This window comes from Hylaeus anthracinus, unplaced genomic scaffold (assembly GCF_026225885.1).
Source record: "Hylaeus anthracinus isolate JK02 unplaced genomic scaffold, UHH_iyHylAnth1.0_haploid 12000, whole genome shotgun sequence".
Lineage (NCBI taxonomy): Eukaryota > Metazoa > Arthropoda > Insecta > Hymenoptera > Colletidae > Hylaeus > Hylaeus anthracinus.
In genome coordinates this window covers 5,172,280-5,183,886 of record NW_026534347.1, presented here as the reverse complement: position 1 = coordinate 5,183,886, position 11,607 = coordinate 5,172,280, and positions in this window count along the sequence as shown.

Sequence of the window (11,607 nt, the reverse complement as noted above, 5' to 3'; positions counted from 1 at the left end):
TATATATATATATATATATATATATATATATATATATATATATATATCCAGATTTATTATATATTAAAATATTATACAGATATATATATGGAATCGATTGAAACTGTGACATACTGTCAAACTTAGTGCAATTCTACATGATTAGTACGTTAGCAAACGTTTTCCAAAGGGTTCACATCACTGGAATACCGTTGGCGTCGGATTCGCATAAACATGAATATCGAGCATTCCAGCGAATGGCATCGATTGAAACTGTGATATACTGTCAAACTTAGTGCAATTCTACAGGTTTAGACTTCTTTACGAATGCGATACAAAACGTACGATATTTTATAAAAATAATCTTAATGTATAAAAAGGTAGTCTAATGCATGAAACATATGTATGTAATTCATATGTACAAGAAATATATACTAAAGTTTGAAAATGGTCATCTGACCAGTCGTGGTAGATTCAGTGTTAATAGAATGGTACCTCCACGTATAAGGCAGGGTCTGCTAGATAAACTTTGTCAATGAGCTCTTTTGGTACCAAAACTATTTAGTATTACAAAATGATAATCAGATTAGGAGAGTATACAAATTTTATAAGAGTCTCTTTTACATATGTAAATGTGAGATCTCTGTGAGCATGAGACTCTAGGTAAATGGCTTAGCTAGCCCACCCTGTGTGTAATAGGTCTGCCTCCATATCGTACAAACGTGATACGTTAGTGCCTATAACGATAAAATGCGGTTTTCTTGAATCTATTACTTCATGATCGACCAGGACCACACATTTCGATTGGATTAGTATCAGAGGACTGAGATTCCCAATAGCGATGACAGTTTTCGTTTCTTTTTATTCATTACAGAGATTACTTCTGTATTTATGGCATTATTTTCCCGAAGCATACACGTGTCCCTGGATTGGTCGAATCAATGTTTGATTGACGTTAAGAATCCACTTTGATACTACTTTATCAGTTTTTCCTTAAAGTACAGAAATCAGACATGTTAAAGCAGGATTTAACATACATGGCGCTTCATTGGGTACGCGATAGTTCAGTATTAATTACTACGACAATGCCAGTCTTACTGGTGAATTTGATTCAACAACGCATTAACTGGTTAAAAGTTCTCAAGCAATATGAGCACGCACTAACGAAATTCAATAGAATTGCGTAGGCCACGCTTCGAAGAATTCCTGAAGGGCTCTTTGGGACGAATGCAAGATTCGTCGTCGGTCGTTTCGCGAGCAAAAAAACAAAAAAAAAAAAAAATGTTTTCGACCACACGCAATATTGTATCCTTGTTTACTCGGGAAACAGGCGTGACACGGTGGTCGCGATACGAGTCGGGCGTACTGCGTATCGTAATTACAATTTTTGTTTTAATTAAAGACGTTTTAGACCCGTCCCATATATACAGTCAGTCTCACAAATATTCGTACTCTATGTGTCTATCGAAGTAATTTGTCTGAATTAACCGTTAGGTTTTGTTATAAATACGTATACATATTTATAAACGTGGGTGTACATGAATAAACCTTACATACGCATAAATTTATAATAAAAATTTATTCGGAAATATCAAACCTCGTTTAATTTAATTTAATTTGTCATTTAATTAAGACAAAATTTTTTCAGTAAACATAGAGGGTACGAGTATTTATGAGATCCACTGTATAAGCAGACAAACATTATAAAATTACACATTCGTACATACCATAGTTCTAACTAGACCTTATGCAAATATAAATATTCTTCTCTAGATTTATGGATATAGAATTTCTACGATTATATTGACCATCGTAGTTTTTACTTTTTTATTAGTACCTCTTAAGAGCAATTCGTACCACTGCTCTCTGAATTCACCCGAGGGCAGATATACAAGACTCTCGAGGATATTCAGTACTCTTCATGGAGCCATCGGCAAATACGACGATGTTTTCTAGATATTGTGATGCAATTACTGTTGTAAACTCTACGTTGGAGGCATCTGACTCCTGAAGTGTGTGTCCTGCAATCGCAATTCATTTGTCGTTCGAGGACCAGCCTCTCGCGTTGTCCCAACGAATCTTTTTCCAAGGAGCTAACAATAGTGTCCTCTTTCGCTGATAATGCGCTCCTGTGTATCTTTGTACCGCGGCTAACATTGCTCCGGCGCTATTGATCGATCATCTTGAATTTGAATTGAACGAAAAGATCCACAGTGCTTCTTATCCCATTGTACGGCCACTTTTCTCTGTAAGAATGGACACTGGGATGACCGTGCGTGCAAGTGGAACACTTACGATGTTATTCGTGTTAACTCTTTGCTCTCGGAATATTCCGTGCGGTGGCCGATCTGGAGTGCTGATTTACCATTGGATCGTGCTGCACGTATTAACTGTTCGAGAATGTAATTCTTTCGGTGTAAAATAGTGTAGGAACTATTTCGATTGATGAATTAATGTGATAAATTAGGATAAACTAGTCGTTTTCGTTGGAATTCTAAACGCTGAAATCACTAGTAAATATTATTTATCATTCAACTGTAGTTTATAATTTGATTTATCGTTGGTTCGTACTGTACGTCATAATATATTGGCATGTACGTCTTTCATGGCAGGGTAGGGTTGTAAAATAGAGTAGGATCGTTGCAATATCCATTAAGGAGATCAGTAAGTGATCAGTTTTAGAATGATGAATTATTGAGGTAAACCAAGTCAAATAAAAAACGTTTGTTGTAGATTGATTTATTATGACAATTTGTACAATTTTATATTCTATAATTGAAATAAACTTGATAACATTGATTTTCTTTTAAAAGGACACAAAGGAAAAGTATAATAATTAGTTTTTATTATTTTATATATTATAACTCGGCGTGGAATCGTCCGAATTGATTCTAACGAAATTCAAATTAAGGAGGGAATTTCTACTATTTAATAAGATACTTGTTATCATTGTTAGGTACTCTTAAGCAATTATTTCTTTTTTTTGTAATATTTTCATCGTTAGGTACCTTGTTCGATACTTTTCTAAATGCATCTCAATGATATCTACAGCATAAATTTTAAATCGGTATGAAATAAAATCTGTTGTGTGGAACGAAAAATAAATTCAGATATATTAACATAAAATCTGTTCTTTATTATATCCTTTCAGCTCATAAAATTGATGTTTTCTCATTCCTGTTCAAAAGTTCAGAACATTTAAAAATGTAAGTGGTGTTACAATTATGCTCCGCAGTGTATCAATCTTTTGCATTAGTATCGTATTGCTTCAAAATTGAATCATGAATATTTTAATGATTACTTCTATGCGACAATAATTAAACTAACTTAAGAACCGTTCACAAGGAGGTTGATACGGACGCCTGAAAAATTTCTCAGAAACGTCGGACCAAAGTAGTCGCGGTGACAGAACCGGTATCATCGCATACATCCTGCGACGTTTCCCTAATCGTTTCCCGCGCAAGAAGGTTCTTGTAATAACATCTTCCGACGAAATCACGAAAGCACTGCTCTCATAAATAAACAAAGAGGTTGCGCGGTTGACTTAAAATAGTTTGTCCGGTTCCGAAGCGTAGTTAGGCATCCGGTCGGACAATATTATTTTATGGTGACCAGTGGTCGGTGGTCCCCCGAAAACACGCGTTTTGAAAGTCCCTTCAGATCTCACCGATCGATTCTGAATGTCAATCGCCTTTCTACGAAACTGCGATGCGCAAAATGATTGGGGAAACTAAAAGAAGAACGAGCTGGTAGAATGTCTCCATTACGATATTATTAATGACAATATTTTTAGATGGTATTCAGGTGCCTTGGATTGAATTATTTGGTTTAAATGCATTCGTTAATCTCATTTAGAATGTTTCTTTAATATTTTTGCACCCAACGGTTCTGACTGGCGTTTCAATTAATTTGAGTACGAAATTGAAGAAGGTCGTTTTATAGTCTCCTTCGTTCTGTCCTTCTGTTAAATGTCTGATTCGCAGACAGCAAAGATTTATGCATTTACGACAAATATAAATATGGAAAAATATACAAGGGCGCGTACAAATGCATAAATATTTAAAATATAAAGAATAAACATGCACGTTACAACATTTAGAAGACAAAACATGAATCTGGATAAACATCCGCAGTCTACTGAATTATTTTATTATGAACAGAATTCGAAGCATTAGTAATTTCATTGGAATAACTATTTAACTTCCCCATTTATCCATTTTCCTTGGATAACCATCTCTCTCCTATTACTCTAAATAATGTATTTACGAATTTCACGACGAAGATCCTAAATTGTGTCTCGCATGTTTATAAGGCTTCCGTTTTGCTTGTTAACTATACTTTATTGCGCATGGGCGCCTTTCAGGAACTCGTCGGGCATGATTAACTTCGTTTCCTTACCTTTCCGAGAAACAGTTCAATTCAATTTCGTGGAGCTAGGTCGGGTAGAGAGACACGTAACGGTCCACGCTTACGAACTCTTCCTAAAAGGTAAATCTGTCAATCTGGACGTTTAATTAAATTTCGATGTTGCCCTTATCACAATGGGTTCCACTCAGAATTTAGTAGAATCCCGATGATAGGGGCCCACGCCGACTTTCACTGTTATCGCTTTTCACTCGTCCACTCGTCCGAAAAACTCTCATTCTTACTCCACTCGGAAATACGTAGCGGGTGGCTCGAAAAGTTCTATTTTTAAGGTTTACCGAAATTTCCCGAAGGCCTAAGAATATCGTCCATTTGGTTATTCTGATTTTGTAATGGGAAATTTAAATGCTGGGTGTTGCATGACGATATAATATGTTTGTATATTATACATATGCAGTATATTTATGTTATAAAATCGTAATTATATAATTTTATTCTAAAGTAGTAATTATTATTATCACTAATTTTATCGTCTCTGTAAAATCCATATGAAACTCTGTCTATCATTTTTTAACTGTATAGGTATTTTTAATAATTTTTACACGTTTAGTAGGATTTGTTCAAATAAAATAAATGTACTATTGTGTTTTATATTAAATACATAATAATTACTCAGTTATATGTAAAAGTTTGTTCACAAGTTATCTAGTAACATGTACAAATGAAAATATATAATGTGATTTTGCTTTTGAATATATGCGTTTATATTCATTGTTCGCCATTTTTAATTACTAACAAAGATGTACGTCACCTCTTTACATTGAAGTAGGTGTACTATTGCTTTCGTATTAATAAAAAATAATTATTTAAATTCGTTTTAAAGTTTGTTTGCAAGTTATCTGATAATATTGCAAACATACATTTATATTCATTATTCCATCATTTTGCATCATTGGCATAGGTCAATTTCCTGAGTACTCAATCAAACGTGATAAATATACTACTCGTATCTAGTAGGTTCCACAGAAAACGCCAAACAATGACATCTACGCACACTTTTACCGACAACATACCAACCAAGGAAAACTTGATTCAATTCAAACCAATAAAATCGGCACCGATGTCTCCAATTTGTTCGCTTTAGGACTCACTGGTGCGGAGGTACAGATAAGGAAGAGACCATAAATTCGCGCAGACGTATCTTTTACGAGCGTTGATGCCTCTCTTTCACCCGTTACCGATACCGAATTTGAATTTTACGATACGTAAATTAAACCAGCCGAAATTTACGCGGTTGGATTTTCGAAAAGCACCGTTTCGGATGGACCGCGCGTCGCCTCATTGTTGACAATATCGTTTTACTTTTTGTCGCGAGCTGGCTTCGCTTCTCTCTGCGGTTCTTTTTTTTTTTTTTTTATGGGGTGTCCGTGTTTGAAGTCCGATCTCTCGACAATTAAAAGTCACGGGCGCTAAAACCGACGACCAACGACAGGAATGTCAAACATTCACCTGCCTCCATCGGAGGCTACGTCCTCGGAGGCCTCTCGTGGGGGACGCCATTACGTATGCGCCTTTCGAGAACGGTCCCCCGATCCTGGCCGTTATCGGCCCGACACGAGACGATCTCTGCTCCCGTGATATTCGAACGATCGGATCGCTCAGATCCGAGCCACCGATGACGTCCTGTCGTCGGATTTAAATTAAACAAAATAAACGAGCTACCTGAACGGAGATAACCATTGTCGATAGTCCACGAGCCGCCTTTATGTACCGCGACCACGGAACTATCAAATTATGAAGAAACTACAGATAACGGGGTATCTCTTCCGTAACAGTTACAAATTACTGCGAGTAGATCTTTATACAGGGTGCTTCCTGCGAAGTGAACGATTGCGTGTGAAGCGCGAAGGCGCGTAAGAATTTAGTCGATGGAAGAGTGGACACTGGAGAGAGAGTTATCTGTTGGTCTTGTAGAAGAGTATCTTTTGAATTTCTTATTCGGAAAGTATTCAGAAATTGAGAGGGTGCGATGGAATAAGAAGGCAGCTCCATTTTTGTATGGTTTTGCCACTAGAAAAGCTGATGATATCGATTTGACGGAGACGGAGCAGAAAGAAGAATGAATTTTGCACTAATTTTACGATTTCTCGTTTGACGCTTCATTTTCGAGAAAATCTAGTTCGATAATTCTATCCATGGTGCACCCTGTATAATGATACAGAATAATACACAGAAGTCGAGGAATCGCATGTAATTACAAAACTACTCGAATGTTTTGTAAAACAATGTCTTGTGACGAAAGTGTTATATCCTTGTGTATGAAGGCTTTATAACAAATTTGATATCGAATATACGCAAGGTACAGTCCAACGTACGCTCAGCCTTTCAGAACCGTTCTTAGTAGCAAGGTTTAGTAGCCTTATTTGTGTTCTCAGGCGTGTTTCGTGTCCGTTGTGTGTTCTTCGGCATCAAAACGGTCCGATGCGTCCTCTTAATACGACGTTGCCTCCGGACGAGCCGCCGCTGGCAACGGTTTAAACGGATTAAACGGAATCTACAGGCCCGATCAAGTTTCCTGAAACGAGTAGGTGTACGAGTACGGATCATTCAGCGGCGAAAGAACACAAAGATCGTGTCGATCGCGGTGATTCGCTTGTTTGCACACCGCCAACGTGGCTCGACACCTGAAATAGTCACGCCCACGGAAACGAGACTGACGTCGCGCGTTAGATCAAACGATGTCGATGCATTAAACATGAAACATTGTTTGGATCGCTGGAAAAATGTTCACTTATCGGCTTACCAGAGCGTAGGCAGCCGCGTCCGACATCGCATCTTCCTGATGAACGCTTTGAAACTTGGCGTATTCATCAGGCGACGATGGCGATGCAGATTCAGACAGGTGCTTATTCCGACCGAGGAGCTCCAATGGATTATCGTTCGTTCCATTCGCCTCTGCGATACGTTCCACAATTATGTCCTCAATTTCTTCCATTACAAAAACACTCGTGAATTTTCTAATTATTCTATACTCGTATATTGCTATTCATCATATATAGAACAGCAGTTTTGGTTACAATCAGCATCATTTTTATTTCGTCGAGTGTCAAAAATTCATTAAACTCAAATCTGATAGAATTTCAGTCGAAGAGCAGATTTTAAATGAACTCGAAAATCAAAATCACCAGACTCCTGTCATTATAGAATTAGTAATAGCAGTAAGTATTTGTCGAGTCTCAAAGTCGCACATTCGCGAACTTTATAATTATTTTATACTTGTATATTTTTATCCATCACGCGTAGAAAAAAAGTAATTCTGCTTTACAATTAAGCATGATTTTTATTTCATTGATACTCAAGAATTCCTTGAGCTCAAATCTAAGAAAACTTCAGGACAATATTGAAAAATCAAAATCGACAGGCTCCTATCATTCTAGAATCAATAATAACAGTTACTATCTTTTGTGGTCTCAAAGTTGCACATTCGTGAACTACTTGATTACTTCATACTGCTAAATTTTCATCCATCATAAACAGAGACAGCAATTTTGGTTACAATTGAGCACCATTTTTATTTCATTGACATTTAAACATTTGTTAAAGTCAAATCTAATAAAATTTTATGTCAATATTAAAAAATCAAAATCGACAGTCTCCTATCATTCTGAAATAAATAATAAAAGTATCCTTTATAGTCTCAAAGTTACTTCTACGAGGAATTCTGTTTTGTCCTCCGATTTCCATTTCAATTGCAATGCAATCATCTTCTTGATCCGCTTGGGCATCTTGTCCCTGAATTTTTTGAAAGTTCGCGTATCCATCATCCGATGATAGGCGATGCAGATCGATACAGGTGCTTATGCCAACTGAGAGGCTTTGAGCGATTGCTGCTTATTCGATTCGCTTGGGCGAGGCCTGAGAGATTTGTAGCAAGGTCCTTGAATCGTACGGATGAATGAACATTCAGGATTACTTATTGTTTGCACTCTGGCAAGACACATACGTGTACTTCACTAAATAACGTGTTAAAAGATTGCCCTACACGATTGTAAACATTGGTGGCATTTTAACTACTTTAGTATAGATAATAAAAATTGTTTACATTCGAGAAAACTCAATTGCTTGTACTCGAGCAAGGCACGTTCGTGTACTTTGCTAAATAACGTGCTAAGGGTATTTGAAAGAACGTTTCTTACTACATGTACTGCAATTTTTGTATTTAAAAATATCTTAAATTACCAAAGTTGCGTCGCTGTTAATATTTACATGAATAGTCCGCGATGATCAGAGCTAGGTTGTTCAAAATTAAGAAATCGAGCATTTTTTAATAATATATTAAATTGTCTAAGCATCGGCAAACTGGATTTTTGAAAAAAATTAATTTAGTTGAAAAGAGAACGATTGATTTTAGTTCTGAAGAACGCTCATTTTTCCAAACTAGGCCAAAAAGAAAATAAAACCTCTCGAAAGCATTTAGGTAATTTAATGTGTTACACGTTTGTGGTGAATCAATAAAGGAATGCCCTTCTTCTGTAAATTATTACTCAACATTACTCTATTCACAGCTGGAGTCAGGATACAAGAACACCAGTGGAAATTCTATAGCTGCCAGTTTCCTAAAAATCCACCAATCGACGTTCACCTAATTGACCTAATTTAAATAGTTAGCCACTTAAATAAATGACAAGATACAAGATGCATTTATTGGACACGTACGCGTGAAATCTGTCACGTAAAGGCGCCGAGGAATGTACCTCTCTTCCCGTTGAGATCGACAGACGAAAAGACGACACTGCGTGTACACCGACCTTCCTTCACTTTAACGTGATCGAGGACCTCTTATACTGACACTGGCGTTGTCGAGCAGAGACTCGTCGTCAGTGGTAATATTAGCGGGGTTAACAGTTAGAGTACGATTTGTCACGGCATTAGAATCACGTCACCAATTCCATCCACGTTCTAATCACCTTACCTTAAGAAAAAGAAAAATTTGGTAGTGAAAACCTGGAAAGTATATCTTTCAAATTAATAGGACACTTTTGGAAAGTGTATTCTTAACTGTACAAATGTAGAATATCGAGAAATGACCGATAGATTAAATAGAAAATTACAGTATTTGTCATAATGAACTGTTTGCACTCGAGAGGTGACCCTCAGTCACCATTCGGTTTCACGCAGCAAATCTACAATACCTAATGTTTCTTTAGGCGTAATTTCTTCGGAGCTCCAAGTGTCAATAAAATAATTGTCGGCGAGGTAAAGGTGACTTTATTCTCAAATCTAGATAACTTAGAATTCATGGCAATAGAATGCTAAGAAAAGAAGCCTCGAGCGCAAAGGGTTAAAACAGAAAAATCGCCAAGATTGAAATTTTGCTCCAATAAAAAGATAAACAATCAAAGAAAAAACGACAAAAGATACAAAAATACTTTGAATGCTATTAATGTTTGCAATAGCGTAAGGCAATCTTTTTTATCTTCCATTCTATGCTTGCCTCTCTTAAGGAATGAGACAATAAACTAACCGATGCAGTTGTGCAGTGACATGGTTAACACAGTCACGCAGTAATTCAAAACTGTAGATTCCACCTCCACGATTGTCTCCACGTTTCTCGTCGAATGCAATCGTACGTAGGTATGTACATACAAGAAACTCATTTGTACCCACCGACCAGCAAATGACTCGACAACAGAAACTTTTATTGTTACTCGTTTCACGGCCAGGGTACCGTCGATGATGTACTAACACGAGGGGAGAAAAGGTTTTATGGACGATGACCACCGTGTCGGCATTATGTAAACTTATGTATGTGGATGCACGTTCAACTCGGTCGGCTTCATGGGAGTTCGAAATTGGTAGCCGATCCCACGGCTCATCTTCGCACCTTTGTCCCATGGCCGGTGGATAAACCCGTGAAACTCCACTTTGTCAAAGCGCCAGTGCCTTTTGGGTTTGGCCGACGAGAGAATTTTTTCTTCTATTACGATCTGATACGTAACGGTTGTATGCTCTGCCATTAATTATCGAAACAAATTGAAACGGTGAATTATACCAACACGCCTTGTACCGAGCAACTTACCATATATCTTCTGGCGCGAGATACGATTTCATGTTCAGGGTGTGTTAATGTATGTGCTTTTGTTGGGCGCAAAGCTGTTGCCAATGTACATACAGTGAGTCACGATTAAGTATTTGAACGTTCTCTCCGATGAGAAGTTTGACACTTGAGAAATGCGAGTTATCGTTGGAAAGGGTTTTCCAAAAGAGACTTTATTTTTTAAGAGATAAAAGAGACTTCACATTTTTATCCGCCATATTCGATCCATTATTTTGATTTTCTAAATTCTGAGACCAGATTTAGAATCAACGACCACGGAAACCTCTGTATACCAAGTTTCATCCAATTCGAATCACTTATCGCATTTTAGCTCGCCATATTAGATCCTTCATTTTGAATTTTCAAACTGTAAGTACAGGCTTAGAATCAGCATCCTCAAAAACCCTTGTACACCAAGTTTTATCCACATCCATTTTAGTCACATTTCGCATTTTGTCTTGCCATGTTGGATCCGCCATTTTAAATTTTGAAATTTTCAGTTCAGATTTTGAATCAATGACCCGAAAAAATTCCCGTATACCAAGTTACGAGCGTTGATGCCTCTCTTTCACCCGTTACCGATACCGAATTTGAATTTTACGATACGTAAATTAAACAGCCGAAATTTACGCGGTTCTAAAAATTACGAACCTCTAAATAAATATCCTTACACATATACACATATTGAACAATATAAAAAATCAATTTTTAATCCAGTTTATTCTTCCATATCCACTGTATTCGTGTGTGTGTGTACTTTATTATACGTGAAATATCAAAGACAAGAAACTAACCAGGTCTACCCCTCGTTCCTTTACGTTACTAACAATAATCAACATTAACTCTGGCGACGCCATTGTCATACACTCCCAATATGTCGAGTTCATTCGTGTTTTCTGTTCAAATACCCTATTACAATTGCATAGATGCAAAATGCTGTTAGATCGCAGACGTTACAGGAACCGTTGGACTGGTTCAACGACGTTCACGTTCGAGTCATCGCCTGAACGATCCGCAGGAAACGATCCCTTGGCGCAGACCTCGCCCCAGAAGGCTATCAGGCATCTCGGTGCACGAAACATAGCTCGATCTCTCATCCTAGGGGATACGGATGAGTAGGCGCGATGGATACACTGCGCAGAACACGTCCGACACGCTAAACGCCC